Raw genomic sequence first — 17,719 nt, 5'->3', positions numbered from 1 at the left:
CTCAAACACCTAGTTAAAACACAAAGCAAGCAAGGAAGTCATTAGCTCCATGATTCTGGAACCATCTGTTGAGCTGGGAGCATTGTTATGTGTATTCAATCAAATAAAATCAAGAGAAGATGGCATTGCCACCATTCAGGAGTTCCAGGGGACAGGCACAGCTTGTTGATGTAGAGCTAAGAGTCCCAGATGTGGGTGGGCAGATTAAGGACATTAATGGAGTGTCTGCCCCTGACAAACTGGGAGATAAGGCCCAAGGAGGGTGTGGATCCCAAGCAGGAAAAATAAGGAGAAGACAAAGCAGAAAGCGAAGGAGTTGGAGGAAGAAAGGGGTGGGGACAAGCTTTCCCTGCTGGGCTGCTGGATATTCTTTAGCAATGGGTGCTGCTGCTGCTGCTTTTGAACTTGAGTCAAGCTCAGCTCCCATCCACCCTTCCCTTCCCTCATTGGGGAAGTTGGGGGCAGAATTGAAACTGCACCAAGAGCCCCCCCAAATATATATAGCAGAGGCCCCATTTGAGCTCCCCATACATTGCATGCTATGGTGGTGCATTATCTTAACATCTGAGCATCTGAAGCGGGATCTTTGGGAATACAGGAGCAAAAGACTTGTACATTTTATGTGTAATGTGCTTTAAAGAAAGAGAAGTAGGGGAGACCAGAGAGGCTTGGGGATGCAAAGAAGTGAAGGTGAAGTTATGAGTTTTTATGTGCGGGTATGAACAGCTGTTGAGAGGGGAATGAGGAGTGAAATTGATTATTTGGTTATTTGGTTGCTTTTGTCTCTTTAACTCAAAGCATTTGAGTTAATAAAAATTGTCGCTCCTTGATGCCAAGGTGTCTGGAGAAGCTAAGGCTTTGACAAGAAAATGACTTGCAAAATCAGATAAAATAAACTAATGTTTATTTTCTCCCAGATATTTGGCGGAAGGAAAATAATCCTTTTAAGATTAAGCCCCCTCAATTGCCTGCTGTTAGATCCAATTATGGGATTCCCTCTGGGGACAAGTATTCCAATCCTATATATTGATAAAATTGATAAAAGTATTTATATGCCCTTGAAACACAATTCTCCCGTTGTACAGATATCCCTGTGCAAATTCTTAATGGCTGATAATTAAATTAGCATTCCTGACAAAAATCCTGCCTACAGCTTCTCTTCTAAATACATTTATAACTAAACCCTAATTATTCAAAGTGAAACTATGATGGAAATAATGTTTTCATTTGATGTTAATGGTACCCTAGAGTTGAATTTTCAAATCTACCCAGCTTCAGTCCTAAGTACTTTGGAACTAATTCAGAATCTCCTGATAAAATGCACTTTGCATCTTTGTTTTGGTGACCTAAATTTCAATCCTATTCATTGCCCAGGTGTTAATCTAAACGTCTAAGCAAATGTCTACTTTGTTTGCTCAATTTCTTACAGGATTTTTGTTGTTTTTTCATGGTAGGATAGTGATACCACAGCAAGCTCAAAAAAGTAAGATCAGGGGTGGAGAATCTGGGCTCTCCAGATGTTGTTGGACTTTTAACTCCCATCAGCTCCAAGCAGCATGGCCAGTGGTCAGTTGGTCATCATAGTCAATGTTTAATGTTTTAATCGTGCTTTTAATATTCTGTTGGGAGCTGCCCAGAGTGGCTGGGGAAACCCAGCCAAATGGGTGGGGTATAAATAATAAAATTATTATTATTATGGGCATTTTTGTCAAATCAACATCTGGAGAGTCACAGGGATCCTGGGGGAACATATCCCAGATTTTGCTGGTGGGAAACATGAGGGGAAATGGATCACTTTCACATTTTTCATGACCTACCTAGGAGAGAAGCTGCTTCACTTATCTCAAAATGTTTCATTTCAGTTTGTCAATTTACTGGCAAGGTGGTTATAATTGGTGGAAATTACCACGGGATTTCCCTGCCAGACAGACTTAATTAGTAAACTGAGGATGTGACTTCTTCACGTACCCATTAGAGAGGCTTGTTAATGTTAAAATGAATGACTGGCCACAGTCTCATCTTGGGATCTTTCCCTTTATATCCATTGCAAAGATAGCATCCAGGCCGAGAAGCAAACATGTCCATGGGACTGGCATTCCTTAATTCTCGAGAGCTGCTGACAGGAAAGCGGCCATTTAATACCTTAATCACATGAAACAATCAACAGAGATAATCACGCTGATGAGTTTAGGTGTCTTCTTGTCTGGTGCTGATTAGAATATCAGTAATAAGAGGAGGCACTTGATTTATGCAGTCCAGGTTTCATTTTCAGAGCTGTGATTGCAGGCAAAATGGCTTGAACTAATGATAAGTGAAGGAAACCTGATATATTAATCAAAGAAATGATGTATAATAGCTTTCTATGCTTGATATTGTTAAATAATGTACTGTAGAGCATTGCTTAAAAAATATTCCAAAGCTCTTTAAATGCATGTTAGACACCATGGGCTGGATCCAGACTTGTGCCCCATCTGCAGTATACAGCACAGCACTTTAAACAGTCATGGGAAAGAATTCTAGAAAATGTGGTTTTTGAGGGTGCAGAGTGGTTTAACAATTATCAATACCCTTTCCTAGGAAACTCTGGGAATTGTAGTTCTCTTGGGGTCTTCTAACAACTCTCAGCACTACAGTTAAACTACAGCTTCCAAGATCTTTGGGGGGAAACCATGGCTGTTTAAAGTAGTATGGTAAAGGTAAAGGGACCCCTGACCATTAGGTCCAGTCGTGACTGACTCTGGGGTTGCGGCACTCATCTCGCTTTATTGGCCAAGGGAGCCGGCGTACAGCTTCCAGGTCATGTGGCCAGCATGACTAAGTCGCTTCTGGCGAACCAGAGCAGTGCACGGAAACGCCATTTACCTTCCCACCGCAGCGGTACCTATTTATCTACTTGCACTGGCGTGCTTTTGAACTGCTAGGTTGGCAGGAGCAGGGACCGAGCAATGGGAGCTCACCCCGTTGTGGGGATTCAAACCGCCGACCTTCCGATCGGCAAGTCCTAGGCTTTGTGGTTTAACCCACAGTGCCACCTAAATATTTAGTGCCATTGGGACCTTAGTGATGCTTTATATCCCATTGATTACGGTGGATCTGCTCTAATCATGACCAAGCCTAAATCCAAATTAGCATAGCAAGCTGCCTGATACAAAGGCACACCATTGGTCTCTCCAGCACAATGAGTTATTCTGTACCTTGACCAGCAGTTGCTTTCCAGGTGTTATGAGTTCGGGGGTGCCAGACACCTATAATTCCTGGGTCCAGCAAGTGTTAGAAATTAATCAAGACCTGGAGTGTTAAACTGGGTGCCAGACATGGAACCCCTGGATTCAGCAAGCGTTAAAATATAACAGGCTAGCCCCCAATGAGGTAAATGCCTGGTGTGATGAGCCATTAAAAAAACAAAGGAAAAGTGATGTCCCATTAAGAAAGCTAAGAAGAGGAGGCTCCGTGCCAAAGGCAAATGGATGGGACCCCTTCTTCTGCCAGACTTTGGAGTAGAGTTTCCTGTAATGTGACCTAAGGGGGAGGTGGTAGCCTGGAAACGGCCAAGAGAGAGCGAGCGCATGAGAGCACACAATGTTTGATTTCCGCTCAAATCTAAGGCTGTGCCTATGGGAGAAGCAAGACCTTCTTGGAGTGTGAATGCTGTGAGCCCTTCCATCATAGCTTCAGGTTGTTGTTGTTTAGTCGTGTCCGACTCTTCGTGACCCCCTGGACCAGAGCACACCAGGCACTCCTGTCTTCCACTGCCTCCCGCAGTTTGGTCAGACTCATGCTGGTAGCTTCGAGAACACTATCCAACCATCTCGTCCTCTGTTGTCCCCTTCTTCTTGTGCCCTCCATCTTTCCCAACATCAGGGTCTTTTCCAGGGAATCTTCTCTTCTCATGAGGTGGCCAAAGTATTGGAGTCTCAGCTTCAGGATCTGTGATTCCAGTGAGCACTCAGGGCTGATTTCCTTCAGAATGGATAGGTTTGATCTTCTTGCAGTCCATGGGACTCTCAAGAGTCTCCTCCAGCACCATAATTCAAAAGCAACAATTCTTTGGCGATCAGCCTTCTTTATGGTCCAGCTCTCACTTCCATACATCACTACTGGGAAAACCATAGCTTTAACTATATGGACCTTTGTTGGCAAGGTGATGTCTCTGCTTTTTAAGATGCTGTCTAGGTTTGCCATTGCTTTTCTCCCAAGAAGCAGGCATCTTTTAATTTCATGGCTGCTGTCCCCTTCTGCAGTGATCATGCAGCCCAAGAAAGTAAAATCTCTCACTGCCTCCATTTCTTCCCCTTCTATTTGCCAGGAGGTGATGGGACATATGTATAAATAAACCATATATCATAAAGACACCACAGTCTCCACTGTGCCTCATTTTCAAAGGAAAACATAGTCCCTTGGTAAGACCCTGGAACCCCTGGAATCTCACACCACTCAGAGATTGGGGTGGCATGCAATACAGGGTATCAGGTGGGGATCTTAGGGGATTGAACCAGGGATTTGCTTTCAAAGCAGATGGTCTACCACCAAGCTAGGGTCCTTACCCTTACCCAATCCAATAGCTTATATATTTATTTTTCTGATGGGATATATATATATATATATATATATATATATATATATATATAAATTTAAATGAAGTTTCACAGTACAGCACAACGCAAAAACAAATCACCAAAGCAGGGGGAGACGAGTGGGGAGTTATTGTGGTATGGCTGGTCCTCCAAAGCAATCTGGATTAATTAAACCTTTGTGTTTATGATCCCATTTTGTTAAATTAAATTATGCACTCTGATTCGATTTAACCCCAGTCTTTTGTTGAGAGAAATTTCCTGGATCTTCTTACAGATCAGACAGGGGTTAATGACCATTAATGGGGGCATTTGTCAGCTGAGGGCTTTGAAGACTAGAGAGTGTAAATTTGAATTAAATGATTCAGACATATTCAATATGGATTAATTGATCTGTAATGAAGTCACATTTCCAATTAATGCAGATTCATTCCTCCTGTGCCTACACAGCCTTGGATATCGCTTCTGGAAATTATACTGTGAAAACTGTTTTTGCTAATTGAAGGGCTGAATAGAGAGATCCAGGCATTCACTGGGCCTTCCCAGGCTCCCCCTCCTGATGCACCCCCTGTGCCCCCCCCACAAGCTGAGGAGGAGCTGCATATAGCAAGTTGCTTATTGGATGATCCAACTCCCACACTTGTGGTCACAGCTGAAGTAATAACAGGGAAACCATCAAACAATTGTCAGCATGGGTATATATTAGATGAAGGTTGTGAAGGAGCATAGTTGGTTTAATTCAGTCATTTGACATTCCATTTGCAAGTTTGTTGGTAGGGCAATAACACCACGCAACACTGAGATTTGGGAGTAAGTTCCAGAGGCGTCATTGCATTAGTCTGTTGCAGCAGAAACATTACAAAGTTTTGGCATGAGCTGTTGTGATCTAAGAGATGCCACCTCTTACTACCTGGAATACCTATTGTAAGAAATTTGGTGGTGTTTCAGATCTCCAGTGGTCTGCCGTACAAATATAATTCAGTAGATGGTAACAGGCTCCGATTCTGGCTTAGTCTTTGGCTTCTTATGCACTAGAATTGTAAGCTTCATCCATCACGCACCACTTTCTGGTAAAAAGAGATGTCAGTAAATCCGTAGTGACATGTTAGAATGCTGTTTACGCTTGTGCTTATGGGAAACATATGTTGCATGATTTCCCCCCAAGTGCTGTGTAATTTATATCTTGTAAAGGCAAACAACATCCATTCATGCAGATCTGTGATATTTATTCAAGGGCCATTGAGGAATATTCTCTCAAAGCTTTGATTGGCCTGGTTAAAGTTTGCCACAAAATGTTTGCCCCCCCCTTTTTATAACAGTCATTGCTTTTGTTCTCTTCAGTTTGAGCCCCCAAACTGGAACTCTTAGATCTCACAATAAGTTTTGTTTCGCTTGCTTGTGTTGCAGAAAGTTTTGTTTCGCTTGCTTGTGTTACATCTTTTGTATCTCCCTAAGATTGCTGAGTAAATGTACATGAAGTACTTTGAACACTCAAAGTAATATATAAATTGTTGTCATAACAACCTAAGGGTGCAATCAAAAAGCTTAAAATCACTATTTTGGGGTTAGGTTTTCCCAGTCGGTAGAGCTTGAGAGGCTCTTAATCTGAGGGTTGAGGGCTCAAGCCCCAAGTTGGGCAAAAAACTCTTATGTCGCAGGGGCTTGAATTAAATGACCCTCGTGGTCCCTTCCATCTCTACAGTTCCATGATTCTGTGACAGGACACAATTATTATTTTTTAGAAGATAAGTTTAGATTTCACCCTACAATCTCAGTGTGTCCCTGGTGGGAACACTTTCTGGCCTGTGATTAATAATAGCTGAATACCGCTTTCATTAAGTGAAAAGCCTTCCTTTAAACAATGTTAGCATTCAGAGATGATTTGGCTCTCCCAATTTCATTTTTAAAGAGTGGACATAAATTAGCATTGACCCTTTAATAGTTTACTTCAAAGCCAGAAACTAGTCAAGATCAAGGGTCACCTGTGTTTTCAGAGAAACCAAATGAAAATTGTGCGGGTTGGGGTGGGCACACCAAATCTCATTAAAAGGTTTTGTTTGAGTTTGCAATTCTTCATTTCTTATGATTACTTTCCAATCCAGTGGATTGAGCCATCTGGAGCATTAGCAGAGCAGGCAGAGCAAATAAACTAATGGAAGTCTGTGACAATTTTGCAGAATTGTCATCACAGACTTAAATGTAACTTATTAAAAATGTCCTTTTAAAGTATTCTGATGGGAAGACATCCATCTCTACTGTTAGTACCCACTAAGAAGATATAAAATCCCCGCCCTGCCCCACTTTACCATTGGTAGCAGCAGCAAATCAACCCTAGTGTGTAGTGGTGCAATGGGTCATTGTATCTACCTGTTAACCAGAAGGTTGATGGTTCAAGCTCACCTAGGAACGGCCGTGGGCAGGATTCTATGACAAAATGAATCTTGAAGCCTGCTGGTTTGTCATTGACTAGAAGAAAACTGCAAATAGACTATGTGAATGATTTGTGGTGTGCTTCATTGATAGAGGTGCAGTTTGAATCACAATTTCTGCCCAGAAAGCTGTCTGTGGACAAACGCTGGCTTCCTCAGCCTGAAAAGCAAGATGAGCGCCACACCCCATAGTTGCCTTTGACTGGACTTAATCATCCAGAGGTCCTTTACCTTTTCCTGAGTGAAGCCTTTTGGCTCAGATTGTTCCCATGGACATGAGGTCAGTTCTAGAATATCATTATGTGTGTGCGTGCATGCGTGCGTGTGCGCGCACACACACACACATTTTCTGTTACTGTTTTACACAGGCAAGCAAGCATGTTGTTGGATTAAATGACCCTCGTCATTTATGTTGTTGTTGTTCCAGTTTGCAGAAAGACTGACCATTAAAAGATGGTGTTGATTTCCCTCTCATCCCCGCCTTGTCTCTGGCTCTTGAACATTCCCAAGTACAGTGAAGGGAGAACCATTTTCTTTTCCACCCCAGAATTGCAACCTTTCATGCCAGTGGCCCATAAATAGTATAGGTCTACAACTAGATTTATTCAAGTTATCTCTCCTCTTTAAAATCACCATGAATTAATGTTTGCTCTGTGCTCTGAAGAAGAAGAATAAAAAACACGAGGACCTTGTGAGTCAGCCACTGATGCACAGGCACATTTAATGTTTCTAGGTAAATGGTATCTGTGTCTCTCAGCCATCTGTTCTCTATATTATGACGTATACAAGGCTGACTGATCTTGTTGGCTGAGTCATCTTGTTGATGCTGCCCCTGTAGTTCCAGGTTGTTTCAGTCTGATAAGTGCTTCACACATTGAGCTGGTGGCATGCAGTCATTTCAACACTGGAGCAGGCTCCAGTGGTGACTGTCTTCTTCCTGCCCCACAACAACCAGCCTTGGTGCGAGTTAAAAAGGTCTGTGGGTCTTTGAAGGGTGCTGCACTTGTAGTTCTAAGTTCCTACACTCAGATGGACTGTTCCTACTCAAAATTCTTACTGGATCCTCCCATCCAATGTTGCTGCTCAGTGTTATTTGTCTCCTTTGCCACAAGCAACATGAAGTGTTGGACCTCAGGCATGGGGGCTACTATGAAGCCACAATGGTCCCTCGCCTGGTGCTTAGGAAAATAATAATAATGTTACATGAGAACCCAGGGCAAAAGAAGTAGCCTTTGCTCATCTAGCTCAATGTTCATCTACAATGGCTGGCAGTGGTTCTCCTGGATTTCAGACAGGGAGTCTTATCCCAGCCCTACCTGGGGATTGAACCTTATACGTACAGAGCAGACACTCTACCACTGAGCTATGACCCTTCCCCAGTGGATGAATATTGTTGTTGAGCACAGTCACCTTCAAGACCTATGTCAGTTCACAACCGAACCCGAGGTGGCTCCTTGCTGCAGCTGTCCCATTGCCTAAGTGCTGGGTGACTCATGATTCTGCCACCATGGCAACAGGGACACAAATGTCTTACAACTGGATGGATCGCTCTGCTGAGAATGTATGGCTTTACAGCACTGTTTGCAAAGCAAGTGCTCTATCACTGAGCCTGGCTGGTGCAAATGCCATGAACCCGTGGTTCTGGTCAGCTCCTGGTGCCTCCATACCAATCATATGATTGTGAGATGCTGCATACACGCTTCTGTATACATTTGCTAAATTGCTTGGTGATTCACTATGTGTCAAATAGGGATGGGGTGGAATTCAATTAAGTGCCCCTTTAAAGTTGAATCTACCCAATCTGCACTTTGTGAAACAATGTGTGCACCAAAGTACCACCATCCTTCAAAATTAATGCACCCCTGAAATTTGCAGTGCAGTTCTCCAGCCCACCAACATGTGCAAAAAGGCATATATTAAAGGAAAGTGTGACAGGAAATTGCTTTGTAGAAAGGTGTATTGCAAAAAGGCCGATTGCATACAAAAATGTGTATTTTGAAAGAAATTTGCACTAAAGCATGTCATCCCTCAAGAGGGCATGCATTGTGGTGAGACCTAGAGACTGACCTCCTGTGTTGTGGGTGGGTATATTGGACAAGCCACAACACCCGATTGGTAGGTTCCTTGTTGCTGGTTTAATCTGGCCAATGGGGTGCAGCCTAAACAGATCGAGGGACCTATATATGCCTATGCACGTGACCCAGAGCTTCCTCTTTCAGCTCGTGCATTGGAACACCCACCACCTCTCCCTGTATTTAGGGTATTTTGCGATTGACCTTGCTATTCCGTCGTGTGTCATCTGTCATTGGGATAGGGGCACAGCAGGAATTTTCCCCACTTGGCTGATTGGCTGTTGCCATTTGGGTTTCACCTGCCACGTAGCAAATTGTCACAACTTGTAAGGTTGTGGATAGGCACTGGTTCAGGTGATAGGGATGGAAGAATGGTCTCGCCATCCCCATGTGAAGGGTATTCCGTTAAAGGAATCCAGGGACTCAACTTGGTTTGGTCAACCCATGAGAGGGGGTTGTGCCCGTGCCTGAGTCCAGGGGAGCATCTGGGGAGTGGACATAGTCCGTTCCCGGGCTTTCCGCCTACCTCAGGTGTTCACCCTTGGCTGACCTATGATAGAGCTCTGGGTCAGCAAGAGTGCAGGGAGCTAGTCGACCCAGAGCCTATGCAACCACTCACTTTCTGTAATCAATAAAGTTGTGGCCTAAATTCTGCCAAAAACCAAAACTAAAATTTGAGTCAAATGTGCCTTTACTTAGGGGAGAGGTCTCTGGGTCTGAACATGCAAATTCATAAGAATTTAATTATTGTTATTACAAATTGCTGCAGGATTGTGGGGAACTGAATTTAATATGGGAAAATGAGAAACAGAGAGAATTAAAACTGACAAATCCAGCCCTGTTGTCAAGGAACTCATAAACTGAACAAATAAATACCGTATTTTTCGCTCTATAAGACGCACCAGACCACAAGACGCACCTAGTTTTTGGAGGAGGAAAACAAGGAAAAAAATATTCTGAATCTCAGAAGCCAGAACAGCAAGAGGGATCGCTGCGCAGTGAAAGCAGCAATCCCTCTTGCTGTTCTGGCTTCTGTGATAGCTGCGCAGCCTGCATTCGCTCCATAAGACGCACACACATTTCCCCTTACTTTTTAGGAGGGAAAAAGTGAGTCTTATAGAGCAAAAAATACGGTAATAAGGGTGATAAGGGAGACAAGAAAAGCTCTGATTTTTTCTCTGTCTTATGAAGAATGAGACTTAAATATTTGAAGGCTTTTGGCCCTAGAGACCCAGGTTCTAGACCTTTTGTTAATTGGTCTATAGCAGTCTAAATGGACACCCCAAATATTTTGAACTGCAACTCACATCAGCCGCAGATAATAATAATAGTAATAACAATAATAATTTTGTTACACCCTGCCCATCTGGCTGGGCTTCCCCAGTATCCTGCTGGAGTGCACCAGGTCGGTTAAGGCTGGTTGATAGGATTACCTTTGGCTAGTCATCTTTTCCCTCAGCCTAAGCTACCTCACAATGTTGTGTGTATAAGTTATTTGGTGGTGGTGAGGTGCTCTCCTGAACTCCTTGCTGGGGGAGCAAAATAAAAACAGCAAATCTTTCTCATTCCACAGGATTATTCTAGAAGTGGAACATAAGAAGTTCTGCTGATTGAGACCAGCATGGCTAAGCCCATTCTTTCTACTTTCCCATATCATTCTGCTCAGCTTCTTGTATGTTTGGTAATGCACAATTCTTTTCACTTTTGCATTCCGTTCCCTGTGATTTTGTTCCATCTATTTATCCTGCCTGCCTACCCATCCACCCACTACTTGCCATCAGCCATGTTCACTCTTTCACGCCCCCTCTCTGTGTGCAAATTTCAAGATGATCTGCGTTTGCGTAGATTTGAGAGCTAGTCATTAGGGACTCAGCCATCCACCTCACCATTTAAGCTAAGGCATCAAGCAGGCCTACAGAACTTGTGATTCAGGAAGCTGCATGCACCAACCATGTTGGTGAGCTACATGATAGCTGCACTTTTTTCTGGTCCCCAGCAAACTGCAAAAAACAAGAGCTCTTGATGGGCCACCATAGATGTCTGGAGCTTGATAGGTCATAAGTTCTGTACGCCTGGCTTAGAGCCAAGGGGCCTAAAGCTTCTAATCACAGTGGAAGCTTGCAGGAACTGCCTTTTACTTCCATACCACTTGCTCCAAATTTTTGTTTGGCATGATATATTTTTCCATATAGCTCTCAGCAGGACTCACCACAAGCTGTGAACTGGGATAACCATTCTGAGGGCAGGGCCTGACAGGCCTATAAGAACTGCTGCTGCGGCTACCACCCAGGAGAACTCCCCTGCTCAGTGTCTGAGGGCCCCAGTCCTGCCACTCACCACCTGGCCCAGGGCGGGGCCTGATGGGCTCCATAAAGGACTGCTGCTGCTGCTTCTGGGCAGAGAGGGCTCTGTTTGTTTTTGTTTTTTACCTATGTCATTTTAAACTCTGAAATGAATGGTGTATTCTTAGTTTTAGATTTTGATTTATGTGGAAATTGTTTCCCATTTGGTTGTGAATTTTTTTTGATGTGGTTTATTTATTGTTTATGACTTTTGTAATTATGTAAATCTTGTTATGCTGTCAGCCGCCTTGAGCATTGTTGTTTTAACTGTGGAAAGGCAGCATACAAATCTGCTCTGGTCAGACCTCACCTGGAGTACTGTGTCCAGTTCTGGGCACCACAGTTCAAGAAGGACACTGACAAACTGGAATGTGTCCAGAGGAGGGCAACCAAAATGGTCAAAGGCCTGGAAACGATGCCTTATGAGGAACGGCTAAGGGAGCTGGGCATGTTTAGCCTGGAGAAGAGGAGGTTAAGGGGTGATATGATAGCCATGTTCAAATATGTAAAAGGATGTCACATAGAGGAGGGAGAAAGGTTGTTTTCTGCTGCTCCAGAGAAGCGGACACGGAGCAATGGATCCAAACTACAAGAAAGAAGATTCCACCTAAACATTAGGAAGAACTTCCTGACAGTAAGAGCTGTTCGACAGTGGAATTTGCTGCCAAGGAGTGTGGTGGAGTCTCCTTCTTTGGAGGTCTTTAAGCAGAGGCTTGACAACCGTATGTCAGGAGTGCTCTGATGGTGTTTCCTGCTTGGCAGGGGGTTGGACTCGATGGCCCTTGTGGTCTCTTCCAACTCTTCCAATGATTCTATGATTCTGTTCTGGGAAAGTTCCGGAAATCCGTCTGGAAGAGGAGGCAGTGAGAGTGGTTGCTCTACTGGAGTTTGAAGTCAGCATGGATGTTGTTTTAAGCCTGTTTTCAACAATTAAAAATTTATCCAGGTTCTTGGCTCACCACCAGATATCGTTGTGGGATGCAGCAGAGAATGCCTGCAAGGAACTGTGAGTTTTATCCTGGTCAGAACATGTCCTTGGAACACTTTAAGCAGAGGCTTGACAACCATATGTCAGGAGTGCTCTGATGGTGTTTCCTGCTTGGCAGGGGGTTGGACTCGATGGCCCTTGTGGTCTCTTCCAACTCTATGATTCTATGATTCTATGAAATAAAAAATGATGATGATGATGAATTAAATACTTTATGTAAAGCACCCCCCAATACAGTAAAGCAGGGATGGCTAATCTACAACCCTCCAGCTGTGACTAGATTACATCATTTACCATCCCTGACCAGGAGTCATGACAGCTCAGAATCCACCCCAGCAGTAAGGAGTGCTGTGTGAAGGTCACACTTGAAGAGCCAGACTCTTTGCCTGAATATAAATTTATAGCCCTGAAATGTTAGCACTTCAACTGGGATGCTTCATTTTGGAGACATGGCCCTATGTTTTATAACAGTGACTATCAATGATACATAAATGATGTGCAAATAATTCATTGCTGTTATAAGAAATCACGAGCAAATAGATCACTGGATTAGTTAAGCCTAGTTATCAAACTTTAAATTATTAGATTGCAGAGTTTTCAATCAAGTGTTGTGAGAAATTAATCTCTTGGTGGTAATTAGGCTGAAAAAATTATCAATCTTGATGTGCCTGTGCACTTAGGCCCTGGAGATAGAAGTATTATTAATGCCAAACTTACAAACAGTGAAATGCACGCAGATGGCAATTTCCAGGCTCCTGCAATTTCGCATGATTGTGCCTAGTACAACGGAGGACAAGGAATAGCTGCTTGACTCCTATGCTCTTCAATCTGCCATAGCAACAGGATTGTTTAAACAACATTGCCCAGGATTGGCAGAACAATTCAAGGTGCAGCAGAACAGAACAAAATGTCTTGGAACAGGAACGCTCCCCCCCTTTTGCCTTTCCATTTTGTCGCTGACCTCCATTGTACACTCACAGACAAAACAGGTTGAGGAAGTATTAGCTATGTGAATTTGGTGACCAACCAATGATGAAAATGGATTGCATTGAGAAACCAAACAACAAGGTGTCATATGCTCCAGTTTTAACTGGATAGACCACCCTGGTAAAGTTGGGGCTGCGGTCAGATGCATGTCTGCTCTCTCACCTGTATACAATGTAGGTTTTGAGGCATTATCTTTCAATGTAAAATAGGACCATAACTATGTATATCTAGGATAACTATAAAAATCTAAGAACCCTTTGCTGTGCTTGTCTGATCCTGCATTCCATCTCTGACAGCAGCTAGCCTACACAGCTCACACACAGTGCTTTGATGTGCTTTGAAGGTACATTGTGTATGGAGGCTAGATCTTGCCCAAGCTGGACTTTCCAGGTACTGGCTTGGCAACCCCCACCCAAATGGACCAGGCCTCCACTAACTTCATTCATGGTGTAGTAGAAATGAAGAGTGGCAACAAAACATTACAATGCTAGAATACTAAATACTGGACTACAACAATAGCAATTCATTGTTTGTAGTCATGTTTCAAACATATCCTCAGATCATCTTGAAATTTGCCAGTGTGGTGTAGTGGTTAAGAGTGGTAGACTCATAATCTGGGGAACCGGGTTCGCGTCTCCGCTCCTCCACATGCAGCTGCTGGGTGACCTTAGGCTAGTCACACTTCTTTGAAGTCTCTCAGCCCCACTCACCTCACAGAGTGTTTGTTGTGGGGGATGAAGGGAAAGGAGAATGTTAGCCGCTTTGAGACTCCTTCGGGTAGTGATAAAGCGGGATATCAAATCCAAACTCCTCTTCTTCTTCTTCTCAGTGATGTATGCTAATAACTTGGTGGGCCATCAGCTGCAGGTGCCCCCGATTCTTGCACTTACCTTTTATCCGCCACTGGGTACTGATATACCAGGTCTACAGCCAACAGTATCTAGCCCAGAACTTTCCAAACTGTCACGACATCTTTGTGTCAGCTACAGTGTATAGGTGTGTCATGCAAATGCTCTCCATTCTCCTCCCATGGCTGGAAAGAGGTTAGTTTAACATCTGGTCTGCTAGTAAAACTGAATTACTGTGTCACAAAATGTTGCAAAACTGAATTACTACATCACGAAATGATGCATGTCTAAAAGGTGTGTCACCAGCATGAAAAGTTTGGAAAGCTGTGTCCTAACCCGCCTAAAAATAAAGTTATGAAGCAAAATGTGCAGGTACTCTTCTAAGTGATTTCTGTAAGATGAGCCTGACTACTCCCACCTATCTGTGTTTTTGGCTATGGAGTGAAATCAGAGCTGTGACTGATGAGTGAGTTCTGTGTTAGGAAGAAAATTAATATGGTAAGCCTGGATAACAATATCATTAGGATTTGAAAGAAGGTACCTAACCTAGAATACACTCAAAGCTAGAGAGAGGTGCAACGGATTCTGACAGATAAGAAAGACTGACTGAATGAACCAATAGAAGAAGAAATTCTGAAAGCAATTAAAAACCTAAAAAGTGGGAAGGCACTGGGACCGGATGGATTTAATGCAGAAATTTGAAATGAAAGCAGAAAATCATAAGGAAGGTATGAAGGAAGTCATGGCCCTAAAAAGCCAAATTGTATAATATAAGAGGAGAGATTGTTACGGAAAGCATTATCGTAAAATTAATAAAATTGATATGCCCCCCCCCAAAAAAAACACTCAACTCTCACTATGACGGTGCTTTGGTGAAGAAGACCAGTTATGGTGGACATTATTCAACCTGTATTTCAGGAAAACCTACCTACCATTTCTGAACTTCTCCTTGAGAAGCTCCTAATAAATTTCCAAGTTAGCAATGGATTCCCAGCAATAACCCTTGAAAACTACTGCACTAGTGAATTCAGCTGTTTCATCTAGAAATGGCAAATAAAGGTGAAACATAATTATTGTATGCACAACCCTGACAATACAGCACAGCACATTATTTCTGGGCCTAAGGAGAGGGGAATTTATGGAAGGTCTAAAAATATACCAGGTCAATCATCACTTTAATTCTGTGCATCAAATCTTTGTTGTTGTTTAGTCGTGTCCGACTCTTCGTGACCCCATGGACCAGAGCACGCCAGGCGCTCCTGTCTTCCACTGCCTCCCGCAGTTTGGTCAAACTCATGCTGGTAGCTTTGAGAACACTGTCCAACCATCTCGTCCTCTGTCGTCCCCTTCTCCTTGTACCCTCAATCTTTCCCCACATCAGGGTCTTTTCCAGGGAGTCTTCTCTTCTCATGAGGTGGCCAAAGTATTGGAGCCTCAGCTTCAGGATGTGTCCTTCCAGTGAGCACTCAGGGCTGAGCACTCAGAATGATCTTCTTTCAGTCCATGAGACTCTCAAGAGTCTCCTCCAGCACTATAATTCAAAAGCACCCATTCTTTGGCTATTAGCCTTCTTTATGGTCCAGCTCTCACTTCCATACATCACTACTGGGAAAACCATAGCTTTAACCATATGGACCTTTGTCAAATCTTAGAAAGCATTTTATTATTAGATGCTCAAAGGGGGGGAAAGACTGATTAATACGCTAACCCTGGGGAATAATATTGTGTCACCATTAGGACTTAAGAGAAGGTAACAGACCAGAATTTCTGGCCAGTCAATGATCTACCATCCAATCTGACATTGCAAAACAAACAAAAAACAGATCAGCATATCTATTTTCTTTGTGCAAACAACCACCGTAAATGGTCATGCGTATTAGATGACCCACTAGTCTTGTCCTTTGTCGCTGATAAAGAAATCAGACAAACTGGATTGCAAATACTCAGCGCACTGGTGGTGTATATTGGATCTCCACCATCATGATTGCTACCAGTGTTCAAAGCACCAAGGGGAGGGGCATTTTCAGGGAATAATTAGTGGGCTGGAGTGCTTGACCCTTCCGCTGTCTATCATTTCTGTTTTGCAACGCCTATCCAATTTTGCCTTAGAACATGCATGACAGCAGGTGTTGGGAGTGGGGAATGGCTGGGGGAAATGGGGTGGAAGGCATAAAGTGCTCTTATGGTCCATCATTCTTTCTTCCCTGCAAATTCCTCAACCACTACTTCCTCATTAGTGACAAATATAGGTCTGAGAATCCTATACTTGCTGCCATGTGTCCAGTTCTGCCCTGGTAGTAGTGAGAACTTGGAAAAACCCTGGAGCAAACCACAGCTGGTGGTGGTGCTCATTCCAAGATTTCCAGCACCTTGGGTAATTATTAGAGATCTCCTCACTCTGTTTCTCATTTTCCCAATCTTAAGTTCTTCACATTTCCACATCAATTTGATTTTTCTTTTCTTTTTATGAAAATTCACCAGCAATTTATTGTGAATTTCTACTAATAAACACATTTTTGTATGAATTCATTCCTAATATGTATTCATTTATTTGCAAAGCAATTTCCCTTAATATAATGTTCTTTTGGTGCTATTTTCACTGAATGCACACTTTACCATAGCAATTGCATTTTTCTACACATTACGTGGCTAGAGAACTGCAGTGCAATATTAAGAGAAGTGTGAATTTCAAAGGATGAGTGTGTTTCGGTTCGCGTATCATTCTGAAAAGTGCGAGTTAGGTCCACCTTTAAATGCAAACTAAACTGATTTCCTCCCCCATCCCTAGTAAGTATGGCTTACTATTAGTAAGTTTTGCTCAGAACAGTGTAAATGAACTAACCCACTCAAAAAGGAAAAACAAAAAGCAAGCATGGAGCCAAAATCAATCCTATGTGCGTGTGCCAGGCCCATTGACGTCAGTACTGCACAAGCTCTTCTCATGTCACAATTTTGCCCTTTAAACATCTATGCTTGAGTGCAAGATTGCTAAGAATAAAATCTCAAATGCTTTATCAAACATTTCCCTTAACCTTTACAAGCAAACAGGTTTTCAAATGGTCTTGAGGAATCTTGCAAATAGATATATTTAAAAATATGTGCAATAGATTATTAAGCCTGGAAACTAATATAAACTGCAATTAGCTTAATTACACAGCAAAATGCGTGGCAGAAAGAGAAAACAAGCCAAGTTTACATCAAATGTGTTGTGAAATGAAATTCAGGTCTGCTTTTCTGTAGCTCTTTCCAGACAATAAATAACCATTGTCTTATTCTTATTCTTAGCCATTACTCACACTCGTCTTGGTCTATCTGTAGTAGCTAGATATGTAAGAGTTGCACAACAGCTCAGATGTGACCTAACATGTATTCGTCTGATGTCTTCCAAGTACATATTCCACGGGGGAAAATAAACTAAAAGGTAGCATGTTCAAAAATAGATGCAAGCAAATGACCATCTTGTAAAAGATACAAATAATGGC

At 42.8% G+C, this 17,719-nt stretch overlaps 1 protein-coding gene across 5 annotated transcripts in view; it reads left to right on the top strand.

Moving 5' to 3' along the window:
* RGS7 (regulator of G protein signaling 7) overlaps positions 1 to 17,719 on the top strand; it is a 137,884-nt gene that overhangs the window by 68,788 nt on the left and 51,377 nt on the right. The window lies entirely within an intron of this gene.

This window comes from Podarcis filfolensis, assembly GCF_964270895.1.
Source record: "Podarcis filfolensis genome assembly, chromosome: 3".
NCBI lineage: Eukaryota > Metazoa > Chordata > Lepidosauria > Squamata > Lacertidae > Podarcis > Podarcis filfolensis.
This window is presented reverse-complemented; position numbering and strand designations above follow the sequence as displayed.